Source organism: Cupressus sempervirens, chromosome 2 (genome assembly GCF_028749045.1).
Source record: "Cupressus sempervirens isolate cs-2001-9-10 chromosome 2, ASM2874904v1, whole genome shotgun sequence".
Taxonomy (NCBI): domain Eukaryota; kingdom Viridiplantae; phylum Streptophyta; class Pinopsida; order Cupressales; family Cupressaceae; genus Cupressus; species Cupressus sempervirens.
The window spans coordinates 163,898,428-163,915,872 of NC_143119.1; positions in this window are offsets into that span (position 1 = coordinate 163,898,428).

Sequence of the window (17,445 nt, forward strand, 5' to 3'; positions counted from 1 at the left end):
CTAAAAGAGCTTGCACTATAAGTGTGTTGTAACCTTTGAGTTGAAGATAATACATTGTGCAGGTTTTGGAGGGGTGAGGTTGTTTTACCGAAAGGTTTTTCCCTACCAGCATATCTTTGTGTTTATGTGTTATTATTTCTCTATCTATTTTCTATATTCATTGTTGGCTACAATATTGTTGTTTACATAATATCGAATATAAAATTATGAGGATTTAAAAGGAATTTGCACAATACATTCCTTAAGGGATTAGTGTAGGAAGTTGTTTCTGCACCTGAGTTTCCTTATAGTTCAAACATTTGTAAGCTTTTCTCTTAGATGAATATCCTAGAAATATAACATCATTACCTTTAACATCAAATTTTCCATTACTAGAATCCTTATGAATGTAACATCTAATTCCATAGATATGGGAATAACTTACATTTGGTGTATGACTATACCATATCTCATAGGATGTCTTGTTTGTTCATTTCTTCAATTGAACTTGATTGAGAGTGTAAACAACATTACTAATTGCTTCTCTCTAGAATATCTGAGAGACCTCCTTCTCAATCATCAATGTCCTTACATAATCCATGATAGATCTATTTCTCCTTTTATCAATACCATTCTATTGTGGTTTCCTCAATGTAGATAACCATCTTTTGATGTCATCCTCAATGCAAAATTTAGTGAATTCAACAAACATAAACTCACCATCTCTATCAGATGTACAACATTACAATGATTGACCAGTTTCCTTTTCAACACTTTATTTGTACCATTTAAACATATCAAAAGAATGTGATTTCACTTTCATGAACATTATAGTCATCATCCTTGAATACTCATCCACAAATAATATGATGTATATATCACCATAGTAACTATCAACTCCAATTAGACCACAAAAATCAATATTCACTAATTCCATAATATCATTTGAAGTGTGTACCTTGCTAGAAAAACTATACATTGTCCTCTTACCAAGCTGACATTGTTTGCATATAGTATTTTTATGTCTTTGAAAATTTAGTAAGCATCTTAGGGTAGGTTCCCATGTGGCTGCTAAGCTTATTTTGTCTAGCAACCATTGCTCAACATTTCTAGCAACAATTTGTTGAGCGGGTAGCCCCATTCTTATTGATTTTTTCTACTATTTTTTTTTTGAAAGACTTAAATAGAATGTTTAAATAAAAATGATAATAAATCTTATGGAAAAATGTAATCATAAAAATAGAAGAGATAAATGAGAGGGAAAATATTTTGTGGAGCTATCTGTCATTTTTTCCAATAAGTAGGGGTTGCTTATTCCAACCCCTCTTTTTTTAATGCTCATTTATAAATTTTATGTTGTGGCTACTCTAGAATAGTAGGGATAGATTCCAAATTATTGGTTTTCCATGATTGGAAAATGGCATGTGAACACTCTGGATACTTAAATTTAACCACAAAGAACACTTAAGAAACCACATGGGGACATGGGGTTACTCTTTTCATTCTACTAATTTTCTTTGTATTTCCAAAGTTTACATGACAAAACCTTTTTATGCCATAGCTGCACATCCTCAACTTTGGCAAATAAGCATGTCTCAAATATAGGATCAGGACCTAGAATATGTTACCTTTTTTTTGCATTTGTATTCTAATTAGATTACCTCCATAATCAAAGTTCCTGACCTTCTTTTTCTCAGATTCTAGCTTATGACCTAAATTATTCAGTTGAGTGATACTCAAAAGATTATTATTTGAATCCTTGAGCCCAATATACATCATCACATCTGATCTTATCATTTAGCATTAGTGATATATTCATTCTCGAACCAATGTGTGATATTATCTCTCATACTAGAAGATGCAACTTCATTTGGTCTTGTAATGAGTGATGCAAGAGCATCTTGGGTCATTGAGCAATCTTGCATCAACCAAAAATATTTCTATTTTCATGTACCAGTCTATTGTTCATGAAGTATCCAGTTATTCTTTTGTTTTCATGTTATGCACAATAGTCATCATGTCAAGAACCTATCCTATATTGTTCTCCTAAGCGCATGAATTCTTATATTCCATAATTTTCAAAGTTCTGTGTCATTCTTTACAGTCCTATTTTCTTAATGTTTTCACCTTGTGTAGCATGTTGTTTTGATTGGTGCAGTTTTGATTGATCATGTGGCATCTTGCATAGTTAGGAGCCAACTCCTAACACATGTGTGGACCCACCTTCAAGTGTGCATCATGTCATATTTTAGCTTGGACAGATTTTGGTTTACTCTTTCAAGTATGGACCTATATTGTAAATAAAAGCTTGACTAACAAACTTTTGACTTAGCTAGTTATAAAAGAAGCTTGGTTAATTAGATGTAGGAAAGTAGCATTCTTAGATATTAGTAGATAGAAGATGCAAGCTAAGACTCATAGATTGTATACTTCTTTTTTTGTATAAAGTCACTATATGGAAGGTCTCATAGATGGGAATGCTATGGTTTCTCTATATGTGAAGTGAAGTAATTATACCTACAAATATGATGTATCTAGATTTGTGCTCTCTATGGTTTTCTTTAATCAATGTGTAGCTTCCATGTGTAACTCTGAGCAGGGACTATTGAATGTGTTTAAGTTGACTTTATTCCACATATTGTTATAGAACTCTTTGTATCTCCTTGCATCAACTAGTATCAGAGAAAATTCTATCTTGAGGTCTTCCACATGTTGTTATAAAATTCTTTGTATCTCCTTGCATCAAGTGGTATCAGAGCGAGTTCTATCTTGAGGCTTGGGTTATGGAGAAACTTTTTGAACTTGGTTGTAGGGTGGAAAATATGAAATTTAACCTATGACTTGTAGAAGGTTATGATCTTGCAGGAACTATTATCAAGATGGTTCTGTTGGCATAAGTATATGGGAAACAATATACTAAAAGAGGGGTTTGGGGGGGGGGGAGGGGGGGTGAATTAGGATCTTAAATGTTTGACTTCAAAACTAATTTCATAAATCCACTCCTAATTCATCTCATCTAATAGATCTTCAATTAAAACTGTAATACTAAAACATAAATGAAATACATCACATCCATAAAATATTTCAACACATAACACAATGATTTTTTTACCCATAAATACTTCAAGATGAAGGTAAAATTAGGGTGGGGATGAAGCCCACAAATCTTCACTATTGCAACAATAAAGTTAACTTTTTATGGTTACAATGTTTGATCATAAAATATGATCTACCCTATGAGGTTTCTTCCATTTTAAAATCTTAAGAGACTATTAGATCTCACCTTGTTAAAAGATTTAATGCTCACAATGAAGTAAGGACTCTGTTAGGAGGTTTACATAGGTCTGTTAAGATCACATTGTTAAGAGATTTAGCCTATATCAATTAACAATAATTGATTTAGTACCTAACCCTCTATATGCTCTATAAGATGATCTTTAGTCTCCTCTTTGTTGTATCTTTGATTTGATCTCATAATCTGATAACTCTATTTAATACTTCTTTGCTTTGAATGCTCTCTCTAATCTTCTTTCAAACTTAGCCTTCACTCTTGCATGTGGGCATACACTCATACACATCTCAACACACACTTGCATATAAAAATACTTCTCCTTCTCTCTATATACAATTCTAGGTTTAGAATCCTCCTTAAATAAATGTTTTGTGAAGGTTCTAGATCTTGATCGATGACTTACACTTCATCATTTTTTGTCATTTCTATCCCATTTTCTAATTGGTTTAATTTCATGCCTTGGGATCATTACCTTCTAAAATGATGCATGATCATCTTCTTAGATGTCTCTACAAATATTGAATATTATATAGAAGTCTTCCAAAATGGTTTACATATGTGTTTGTGCCATTACAAACTTATATGTCAAAATTGAGCTACTTGACACTTGAATGCTCTGACGCTCAGTCATGTATACTTCTTCATGTTGTGACTTGACTTCTATATTCTTTTTTTTCTTGACACTTGATAGTTTTTCAACATGCTCAATCTCAACTATATCGCTTAGCTCTAACTATATTACTTGACATGTACATCTGCTTGGCCGCTATTGAATAATCGATAATCACTATCCTTCTTGGTATAAGTATTGTATGCTTGGCCTTTACTAGATAACTCAGTCATAGTGATGACCTTGTGATCTTGCCTAGTAAATGAATAAGTATTTGGACACTAATTGACAACATAGGCTTAGAGATCAACAATATTCTCCTTTGACATTAGTAGAAATTTTTTTTTCCATGAAAAATCATTTCTTTCAAAAATGAGTACTCCCCCTATGACCATAGTTTGATCTTGTAAGATCTAATATCTAATCTTTGATTTGCACATTGCTTCTCCTTGTTTTATTTGGCTTCACCTTGTCTTATTATTTCATAACACCTATTATTTCATATCCCCCTTTTTTTTATCATTAATGGAACTTGGGGCTACTTGGGCTAATTGATATTTATTAAAGAAATGCTAATGACTTGCAATAATATTGGCATAGCCTTTATTCCATCATTCCTAAACTTGTTCCAAAATTTGAAACTGAATCTCTAGCTCAATAGCTAGATCAACGAATCCTGCTATATGTGAAAAATGTATCTCTTTCTTCAAATTGTCTTTGGCAACAGAGACCACCTTTTTAATAATCTATATATGTGGAAATAATTGAAGTTGAATCAATGTCAACTTATGCTTGAACTATGTATCTTTCATCATGAGCTCGGGTAACCTCTTTTGACTAAATGCCAATTCATTATATGAGGATGAGCTTGAACTTGTGTTCTATCCCAATGTTATAACACCTACTCTAATGTCTACATGTAATAGCTCTAATGAGCATGTTGTATCTTCTGTAAAGAAATCAATATCACACAATTTCAAATATAAGGAATTAATAGTTTGCAAAATGGTTTCCAGTTGTGTGACTGCTATTGAAACCTCACCTTGTCTATGTACAATTTCTTGTGAGAATTTTTGTAAGATGTTTTGCTCCATTCTTTGTTCAGACCATTGTAATATTATTTTGATGGGATCTTACTGCTACTACTTTGGGATATGCTCTTGACTAGAGAGCAAAAGTGGTGTTAACTAGGTCTCCCATAGCCATAAACAACTTAGAAAGGATGAATGAGTTAGAAAGATTACAACACTCACACTATGGATAATATAAGCCACTTTCAACACTTCTATTCTAACTTCTATAATTTGCTACTCCACTACTCCTACATTCATGGCTAGGCTACAGGATGCAAACACCAATAATAAAATGAGACATATGAAAGCATGGTAAGACTCAGATTACACACATATCACTCTAACTTGATCAATTTATTATTAAATATGTTATGTTCCCAATTACTAGAATAAACAGGAAAGCTACTCTAATAGATGTAATGAAACAATAGAAATGAAACATAATTGAAAGTGAGAATGAATCTCATATCAACCCAAGTTCTAACACACAATAACATTAAGATCATTGTAATATTAATAATTTTATTATTAATTTTGTTTCATTTCCATATAAAACTAATCTAATAAATACAAAATATTTAAAGATAACTTAGAGTCTCACTCAATAGTCTCAGGTATAGTGGTGAATTCAAAAAAAAAGTTTTCCAATCTTTGCATTAACTTTGAAGATTACATGTATAGGCCCTTCTAAGAGTTTGGCCATTATATTAATCATTACATTATAGAAGAAGAAAAGCCAAAATTAGGATAAAATTCATTTGTTAAAAATTACATTTGAGGGGAATGCCAAAAGGCTACAAAAAGAAAAATACAAAGAGAGATTTGTTAAATAGGTTGAAGAATCATCATGAGAAGAATGAAACACTTATGCTTTTGTTAGGATTTCACCTTTGGGGTAATTGATTTGGCCTTATGTGCATTCATAATATTGAGCACTACTTTGAGGACTTTTAACACATGGAATGTATATATTGTAAGCTTAGATGACCCAGTAATCATGATGTTTGGTTAGTTCTTCCACCGTAGAAACCTTGGATTGTAATTTCTCTGATGCCTTCTTTAGGGTACCATTGGTTGTAGTCAGCTCTAGAATCTTTGATTATTAATAGTTGGTTCAATTGACTACTTCCTCAATGAATCTTAGAAACTTTGACTTCATGCACTCGAAGTCCACCAACTAGTTATTTGGAGCCACATTTGATTCAGTGTATAGATCCATTAGGTATACAAAGATCTTCTCAATGACCTTCTTCACTAACTCGTATAAATTCCCCAATTCTTTCTCTAACTTAAATCCATTTATTACTTCTAATGAAGCAATGATTCTTTTATAGTCCTTATTTCATGATTGATGATATTATAAGTCTTCATATTAATTACATCTTGTAACAGAGATAAATCCTCTATTAATCTCTCTAATTTTGATTACATTGAGACCTAGCCACCATCTATCTTAATTTTCCTGCATCCAGTAAAAAATTACCAAGGTTCTTCACTAGGGGAGGACCTCAGACCTTCATATCTTCTATCCGGGTGCAACCTATCTATCCAAATTTTCTTTCCTATTGTAGCTTGACAAACAAATTCTTATTCTCCTTGGCCATGGGATCAAATATGCTCAGGGTGGTATAACCGTTTGGGATAATAGCAAGGGGTCTGAGCATTGCTCTTATTTAATCAATCAACTCTTTGTTAAAGGCCTTAAGAGTATCTTTAGCCAATTTTAGCTACTCTATCCAATCCTTGATTCTAACATTGGTGTACTTCCACATGATGATCATGGTGCCATGCCTTAGTGGGCCTATGTCGTGCATCTGCAATTGGAAGTCACCTAGGGCTAGATCTTTAATTTTTCCTTCTTTCCATGGATGTACTATCTCCATGACCATATATTATGTATTCACATTAGTAGTAAGAGCTGCCAGAGTCTTCAACTTCTTATCTTTCTGGAATGAGGATTGTGGTTGCATAGCTTGGGTAATCAGGTTCTTACGAGGCACACACTCCTCCATTTTTCTCTTCATCCTCTCAACATTTTCCTCCAACTAGGACTCATTTGTGAGGATGTTTAATGAATCTTGAAGAGCTAAAGCATCAAAAAGTTTCCTCACAATCAAAGGAGTATCCTTCTTCCTATTAGCAAAGGGAAATGTCATAGTTTTAGTCATTGGGTGAGTAACTACCTTGGTTACCTTCTCCTTCTTGTAGATTTTGTGTGATTTGAGCTTGATTATTTCCATGAAGGTCATTGCTTAGCTAGTTTTCCTCTACCCAAATTAATTATTGGAAGTGTAGAGGAATCCTTCCCAACTACTTGCTCCTTTTCCTTCTATTTTTCCTTCTCCTTCTTTGTCCATGTATTACCAATATTGTAAGTATCTGGTAGGGAGGCTCCTCCACATCTAGGAGTAACGTTTACATTATTATCTTCTATAGGATTGTCACCTCCTTATGTAGGATGGTCATATTATTATGTAGAAGTAACTTGCACATTCTTATGTGGTGGAAGTGGCCACATATGAAGTTTGAGCTTCTCTATAAGATGCACCTGTAGAAGAGCTAGTAGCACAAATTATCCTCCTTCTTCCTCTTTTCCATTCCACCCTCTTATCATTCCTCTCTATAATCATATCCATTAGGATCTCCATCTTATCAACTATAGGGCCTTCGAGTGGAATATACATAATGGGTGTGTCTTTAATTTCCTTTTCATATGAAGATGACCTTATATAAGTGCCATCATCTTCTACATCATCCACATTGATATTTACCTTATACAGTTTAAGTTTTTCAATAGTGAGCCTTGACTAGAACTTTACCTGTGTTTGGACTTTTGTATAATAGTTGGCCCAATAGTCCTTAATATTCGCACATTCTTATAACTAGCACTGAGCTATAGATTTTTCTTCACATGATCCACTAGATCAAATTAGGGCCTTATCACCTCATAATCCTTCAATTTGTACTTACCTTCAAAGGCATTGATCCAACCTTTCTAATAGATGTACACAAGGTATTTACTTCTAAGTATTCATTTACACAATTCAATAAGTAGAATCTGGTCATCAAGATATGTTGGCAATGTCCATAAGAAGTCATCAAATCCACCACTTCTGATATATGAGAAGGCAGGGAATTGGATGAAACAACATTCAAACTGGGTGACCACTAAAATGACTTCTAGTGAATACCTCCTCTCTGAGTATCCTTGCAGCTCTTTACATAATCTCATAGTAAAAGCATCATTCACGCTTGTGAAATCCTCATAAAATATTTCAAGCAGCAAACATGGATGCAAATTATAAACCTAAGTTATCTCGTCAAGGTTGTCAATTCAAGGAAAACTTGGCCATAAGTGATGGGTTTCTAAAGTATAGATAAGATATGAAGACATATAGAATTTCTTAAAATCTTTGGCTGAGCTCATCTAGCTAGTGAGTTCATCACAAATGATTTGGGCCTAATCAATATATTTCCCTTCCACACATACTACCTACACCAAGAAGAAATGATGCTCAATGAAGTTTAGGACTTCTTTATATCCTTTTAATCTCAGCAATAGGGCCAAGATATCCATGATCTCCCTCTTCTAGGTAGTTCGAAAGAGAGTCTTTGGAACTTTACTCTTATTTCTTGTATGGGTCTTGAACTAGGTCCCTATGATGTCTTCCCATTGCAAGGTCTTCTTTTCATTAAATATAGAGACAAACAATCCAAAATCTATATCATAGTATTCACTCTGGATAGGATTCCAAATGCACTCTATATGAGACCTCTGTCAAAAGAGATAAGGTTAGATTCATTTAGCATCTTAATTTTCTTTGTCTTTGTATCATATCTAGCTATGTACTCCTCAACTAGTTTTGGTATCTGAACCGCCATTGAGAATCCTACTACCTCTACCAACCCACTTTCCTTAATTTTTTGAGTGATGGGATGAATGGGCTGAGAATTCAATCTCCTATGGATATTGATGAGATCATAGAAGAGGAAGGAGGTTTCTATATAATATTTCAATTTTCTCTCCAAACTAGGCAATCAATCTAGTGTACTAGTTCTTATAGCCATCAATGTATATAAACACATAAAGCAAGAAACAATTTTCACTTAGAATGAAAATGACCCTTTGCAAAATAGGGAATTAAAATCAACAAGAATCCAATCTTATCAATTCCAAATATGATTGTTGGGATTTCCTGCATCACATGAGTGGGGAGCATGCCATTAACTTATAAATACCCTATTATTGAGTAACAATTAGATTTACCATTCAGATAGTAGGTTAATGGCTAGATATGGCATCATTCCTCTCAAATAAACCTTTAATGAGGCTTCATAAATTATATTTCATGAAAAATTACCTTTTAAGTGCTACAGTAGCTAACGACTCACTATTTGGATTCTCCTTTTATATCTAATATTTTAGAGAATCACTACTTCACTGGGGAATCCGGTTCATGGAGAAATCTACTTTATTTGGAAAATTTGTGGGGAAGCTTCACTTCTTTCTTCCCAAATACAATCCTTTTAGTTAAATCATGAAGGGAGCATGATTATTAATTTTTCAATAAGCTTAATAACTTACAGCTTTATAATTATCAGGATTGTGTTCACTAGGCTACTACTCTGGCTCTAGAGAACTTCATTTCTCTCTTTCCGAAATATTCCTTTTACTTGGTCATTTTTACCTTATTTGGGAAGTATCAAATAGACATCTTTGAAAAAATATTTTATTTTATATTTGATCCACTACTAAAAAGTACATCTTAACTTTATTTATTAGAAGAGAAGCACTTGAGGTACTCTTCCGAATTGAGGGGTAGCAAAAATTGGTACTTTTTGATGGCCTCAACCACCTTTCTTTTTCTTCATCTTTAGAAAACCTTAGGAATCTATCCTCTTCTAGTTGCATTGTATGGAATCTCTATCAATATATTCAATCCTATTACCACCAAAAATGTACTTCATCTTCCTCTTTCGAAAGAGTAGTTCATAGGATATTCAACGTATAGCACTAAAAGACCTTGACATACTTGATTTGCATGAATTCTAGATGAAGGGTTGGGGGAGAATCCAAAGAAGTGAATTCCTAAAATTCCACATAATGAAGGCAAGGTTGAAAAATGATGAGAAGAAAACATCCTAGGAGCAATCTAGACTTGGACAGTTAGAGTTATATGGAATCAGTATACTCCAAGCTTGAAACTTAAAAAGGGGATCAAAATAAGGGCAACATAACCCTAAGTGATAAAAATGTATTTTTTGTATTTAGGACATAGGTGAAATCATGTAGGCCAACATAACATAATATTATGGAATATTATGGTATAAAGGAAAACTTTGAAATGTGAAATTAGATGTGATGGTGTACAAGTATTATTAATGTAATGATATCATTTTTGTGATGCATGGTTTGATGTTGAAAGTAGTGAGAAGAAGTACATGTGAATATATTGTGGAGAGCTATAAAGATCATATTAGATATTGAAGATATCAGCATTGAGAAAGAATTTTTTGTATCTATTCCTTTGGTATACAAAATATCATTATATATTGTATGATTGGGTAGTGGGATCATCTTGCATACATTTTGAAATTCTAATAACAACTCCTAATAGGTTTGAGGCTTCTAATAAGGCCTAGTTCTCTAACAAGGATCACGACACTATATAGATATAATATATTCTTAACATGGTCAATATCTTTCACAAGATACTTTTGATTAGTGGATTATTTTGTGGGTACCATCCCCACCAGGGTTTTCCCTTGTCTATGGTTTCTCTAGTTAACAAATAATGGTGTTATGTGTCACATTACTTAATGGTTATGTTAATTGTTTAGATTAATCAATTTAATTTCTTATGCAAGTTATAAGATTGTTAATGATATCCATAGTTGGGAAAAAGTTTGTGGAATAGTGATTCACCCCCACCCCTTAGTATAATTTCCTATTTCTAACTTGAACTATTGTGTTATCAAAAATATTATTAACAATAACATAATTAACTAATAATGTATAATGAACAATTCAACTAAGAATTTTCCTTTGGTGATCTCTCCTTTGAAAGTGGTAGCTAGGTCATCAAAGATACAAAGCTTTGCAAACCCCCACTATTGCACTAGGTGTTTCCTATGAGATTCAAAATTATAGTTGTTAAAATCATGACAATAATTTCTTTATACTCTAGGAAAATTGAGATAACTAACAAATAAATGATAAATATGCATACAACAAGGCTCTAGCTAGAAATGAAAATGCCCGAGGCTTTGCAAGGGAAAATATACTTCAGTGCATCATCAATGGCTATGCCCTATAAAATAAATAATGAAATAACATTTCATTAGAAAAACTAAGTAAAAAGTATGTGTGTGTGTGTGTGTGTGTGTGTGTGTGTGTGTGTGTGTGTGTGTGTGTGTGTGTGTGTGTTTAATGACTTTAAAACACCTAATTACCTTCTCCTTGTCAATGGAAGGTGACACAACCCCCTTACATTGTCCCCCACTGAGAGGTGAAACCTACAAGGGAAAGAAGATGAGAAGAAATGTATAATCTAATATCAAATAGGAAAGCAATGAATAATAAAACCATACATACTATGGAGGTCTCAAGGCCAGATTAAATGGCCAAAATTTTGACATCACCCACCTCTCTCATCTACTCCTTTTTCATCTGCTAAACATAAATGAATCATATACATGTACATAAGTGTGAATTTGTCAAAATTATTTGAATATAAATATTGATTTTAAATTAACAATGTTGTGATGGATCAAATGTATAGGCTTACCATAATAGAAGGAGTCTATGGCTTTGCCTACCCCTCATCCTCTCTCATAGGATTTGTGTCTTCCTCTACAAAAATATTTATTATATCATCATCCCCAACTATAAAATGAAACTCTCAATCACTAATGGGGCCCAAGAAAAAATTCTTCTATAGAATTCAATTATGGGGAACATAGACACGTGGGGTACTTCCTAATGTACTAGAGTGCTAGCATCATTAGTACAAGGAGGCAACAATGACCTAGCTTGCGAGACTAATAGACTTCTCAATTTATGAATGACTCTAATAGATTATGAGATAGCCTCAACAATGACATAAGGATGTTGCACTAGAAGGTGGGGGGGGGCATATTAGGGGGTGGACATAAGTGGTATCTTTCCTTGATTGGGAAAATAGTCTATCTTATGGAGCTTTGGCCCCAATGGCCATGTTGGGCCTTATGCTCCAATAGTTCACTTTCTTCCCAAAGGAAAATTCAACATACATCTTTCTCAAGAAATAAAAGGGTGCCTTCATTTTCTTGTGGGGTGGTTTTTAAAAAACTATCCGATAACGATCCCAAAAATGAGTCTTAATAGCCTCGTTAGTACACCATTTTATTGACAATTTTGATTTCTTATGGCTAACCTTTTTTCTAGTTTCCAGGTCACCAAATAGATTGACTAAATATCTTTTACTAATATCAAGGGTTATAAACCTAACATATTCTAATCCGCCATCAAGCTAGGTGTGCATTTGGTCATGCTAATGAAGAGATGCATCATGGTTTTCAGTAAGGGGCTAAATATTTCCCATAATAGTATTGATGGTGAATAGCATGCGAGATAATTTAGGGATATTGTTATAAGACTGTTGAATAGACCTCAATTGATTTAGGTTTTCTTATATTAAATTGTGAATGTATGGAGAGTTTTGTGGGGGTAACAGTTCAATCTAAGGTGGTTGTGGATTATTTTGGGGATCATTGTTTGGAAAAAAAGTGTTTTAAACTTGGTTGGTGTCATTCATACCTGTTTATATAAAAAATAACTATATATTTATAATTTGAATGAACATTTTATAAACTAGATTTAAAAAGCATACATATTTATTAAAATAACCTAAATTATAACAAAAATGAATGAAATGAAGTGAAAAACAAAACATAAAATTAACTTACTAATGCTAGGATAGAATCTCGGGTGAAAAGCTATTGTAGAAGATTGTATACTTGATCAAATTTCTCAAATTTTATTTAGAATGTCCTTAAAATCAAATAAAATGAAGAAACTAATGTTAGGTATTTTTCTAAACCCATACACAGGTTTTGGGTACCCAATGTATTGGCTATTTGATACATCAGATACCTGATACATCGAGTACCTGATAAGGTTAGTAAAATTTTTATTTGTATTGGTGTTAGGATTGGAATAAAAAGTTAACACGAATTGTAAAATTCTTTGGATATTTTTAGACTTTTTTTTTTTTTCACATTGCCAGTTTTTTACCCACCATGATCCTACACATATGCCTTTCACTTCGATTATTGTTTTTTCTTAATTTTTGTATAGCCTCAAGTAGTATTTTATTGGAATTTTCAAATATTTCATTGTTCCTTTCAAACCTCTCATTAGTTTTTTTATAAAGCTTCTTAATTATTGGGATAGTTCCTTTTCCATTGTTCTTAAGATGTGTCAATGTGTGAACTAACAATTTCCATAGGATGGAATAAATATGCTCTGATACCACTGTAATGACCCCACTATTAGGGTAAAATATTGGTTTCCTAGGATTATGCTCTAATACCACTATAATGTCCCCACTATTAGTGAATTCTAGGAAATCTTAAAGATTGACTGTCAAATTTAATGCATTAAATATCAAGTTCTGATGGTTACATAAACATAAGGAAATTTGTGTAAGTCATGAACTTAATCTCCTCTTGTAAAATGGATGTTGTTTAATACTCATAAAGTCTATTTGTTCATGTATTTGGTTTTCTCAAGTGTGCCTATTGTGATTTTGAGACCCTTTTCTATTGTAAATTGTTGATATTCTCATAAATATCTTTTTATTGTAGTGTTTAAAGTTACTAATTGTTGATAAGTAGGAGATGATTTCCATAGCTAGTCAAATTGTGATGTGAATATCAGGATTTAACTGTGTGATTTTGAGTCAAACTCGATGACCCATGTTTCATGAGTAGTGATTCAACATGAATCCATCTCTCATGAAAATAAATGGAACACTTAGCACTCATTGGATCTAGGTGATGCTCACAGGGGTGAAGCACCGAGATTTCCCGGGAGGTCGCCCATCCCAGTACTAATTGTTGTTTAGAGAATTTTGTGCTTTTTCAACTATCTATTTGACTGACTTATTATACTTTTCATTATAAAACTTCAATAAAAAATTAAAAAGATATTTCCTTAATAGAAGCACAAAGTTAAATAGGAAATGACATGGATACACAAATCTCATCATTCTAAATTATATGTGATAATATTTAACCATCTTCTTTTATCTAGTATTATCTCTTAAAAAAATTAATTTCAAAATTTTAATCTCAAATTTTGATCTATTCCACCAAACAAGAAGGAAATGGAATCTCTTTCCACAGATTGGATTACTGATTAAGAGCTCCTTTTGACTAAGCAAAGAATTTCTCTAATGCTTCTTGCATATTTTCAACAATTTATATATAGCTTATTAGTACAAATTAAAAAATTATAAGCTTTCCATAAGAGTCTTATTCATAAAATGATTATCCTATCTTTGACTCATAAGCTAAATTTTGCAAGACAACATTCAAACTATTTATGATATTTTGTATATTAATATTTAGACTGAAAATGAATTATATAATATAAATCAAGAGGCCACATGAATGTCAAAGATACGCCCCTTATTCTTAATATTGTAACATCATATTATGAAGTTGAAATGAAATCTTTGATTTCTTATTTAAGAATCCAACAAATAATTTGTAATTCTATAATAAATATATTTTTAAAAAGTATATATAAACTTTAGTTAAGAAAATCTATCTTTCAACAAAAATTTAATTAAATTCAATGATATATCAAAATGTATCCAACATTTCTTATTACCCAATTTTATTTTATTTGTATTGGTCTAATTACAAATAAATATTTGAAAAGATTTTGATAAGCAATTTCTTAGCTCTCCTGATCAATGACCTCGTAACCATATGCATTTTGCCTTATCCTTTGGCATAGTTGTAACCGTATCATTCCACCATTGTATTGTCCCCTTATTTTTGTCGTTAGGTTACACATTTCATGACAAAAGCGGTTTCTTCGAGCATTTTAACTTCGACGAAGATGAGATATTGTTTTTACTTGTTTTTCTTCAATACTTAGATAGGGGGAGGGGAGACGACAATACTGATCCAGTGGAGGAAAACATGAGAAGAGCTAAAATATTCAATGGATATGCATTAAAAAGATTCACATCTTATACATGCACATGGCTTTATCACATTCTTTGTCTGGTTGGTATTATACAAATTCCATTGTATTCTCTTCAACCTACAAAACAAGAATTAGCCGGCCACTGAATCCAGGCTACAATCGGCAATAACGACTTTGCCTGTTACTACAAATCCAACCCAAGAAATCTTGCTGTCACCGCCATCTTTGCCTTTTAATACAAATCCAAACAACATTGGCGAAATAAACCATGGACTGCAAATACCACGAAAATACCTTGGTTTTGCATAGCAATTTTTCTTCCATTCTGTAAAACACATATAACTGAATGTGGAAATGAGTAGCCAATATTGAAATCAAATTTCCTCTTATGCAGGAATTTCAGTAGGAACAAAATGATGATGAAACGGTTTGACAAAGAGAATTTAGGCATTGAAAATGCAAAAAGAAATGGTTCAGGTCGGCAGACTCTTGAAGAGCATCTATTAACAGCATCGGCAAGAAATTATCTACGTCAAAACAATGGAGAACAGATGATAAGTAGGAACTTCAGGAATTTGGGTGGAGCCAAATCCAATGCTTCTGTTTTGGGATTTAAGGGGAACTCCTCTAACAACTTGTATGATGGCTTGGCCTCTCATCCAAGGGCTTATCCTTTTGCTTCTTGTAAACAAAAAAAGAGTTCTCAGAAATCTGTTTTCCTTGCAGAGAGTTGTACAAGTGAAGCGCCTTCCAAGAGTAGTCCAATAGCAAGAGAACTCGGACACAAGCGGAGGAAGAAGTCACTATGGGAGCCTGTACTCTTGCCTATACCAGAATAAATACAAATGGCAGAAACGCTGGCTGTGTAATGTCCCTTGGTAGAGAAATCAGGAAAACTAGGACAACTACTGATATCCGATTTCTTATCTCCCAAATGATTCCAACTAATACCCAGTCAAAATGGTATACCTAGATATCGATTGTTATTTCTTAAGCATATGTTTGCCTTTTGAACCGTCGATCATGGTGATTCGAGCGGTGATTTGAGGAGTGGATTTTGCAGTTACTTGTTCTTAATCATTTGTTGACGGTGCGTATAGGCAGTGGTTTCTTTATTATATAAACAATGTACCTGTTGCATATTGTAAGCAATATATATGCAATATTTTATGATGGAATAGATATCAGATTCTTTGTTCTTGCATGCTCTGGTTTATTTCATATTTTTCCTACAAGCATGATTTCTAATTTTTCTTAGCTAGATCTGTACAACATTAGCTGCTTAGAAATTTTACATGTCATCAGAGTAAAGGTTGCTAGGAAAAACAATGCACTTTTTTGTTTGTAGGTATTGAAGATCGAATTTTTCACAATGGAACTTTTAATGCTTGTCTTTCTCATGCCATTCAATTATTTTGAATGGAAGTCACTGATTTTGCTTAGGCTAACATGCAGAAGCTTGCATCGAAATGTCACAGCATCAAAGGTTGTGATGGTCTATATTTTCACCATTCTAAATTTTTGATAAATTAATGTGAAAATCCAAATGAAATGTGTGAGATAAGGGTTTGCATGTTTTTTGTTGTAGAGGTTTTGGTGGAAAAACTCTAGGTTTTTGACTTGTGCCCTAAGTTGGATAAGTTCTAAATCATCTTTTGTAAACCCAAGGTTATTTTGAAAATGTTTTAAAACATATTAAGACTTAGTCAGAAAAAATTATCCAAGGTATGATTATAAGTCTTCTAAGTCTCATTTCCTAGTGCGACTTTGTAAACCAAGTAAGAATATTCTATATCCCCTCCTGATCTCACTATTCAAAGGTTGGGCATAGTGTCATAGAAGAACTTTCAAAGTATTCTAACCTTACACCTAATGTTGAAATCGTAAGATCTTAAGGAGATGTGGTTGAAGTTAAACTTTGTCCTGAACACACATCTTAAGTTTTGAACATAAATGCATAAGGTCATTCCTGAAGGGTTAAAATTTCCTCCCAATCTTATGCTTTGAAGGTCAATCATATGTTCTTAAGATAAAATGCTAATGGTTCACAAGGAGTTGTGATGATACACTAAAAGGGGAAATCGTGAATGTGTAAGGTATGTTGAAAAGTCATCACAAGATACAGCCAAAGCATTGAGGGCAAGTTTGTAAAGGATTTTATGTTAAGGTTTTTTGTCTCCTAAAATTACATCCTAAAGGAAAGCATATAATCAAAAGTGTAACTTAAGGGTTGTCATGATGTTACATCCAAAGAGGAAGCATAAAGGCATAGGTCCATTTTCTAAAATGT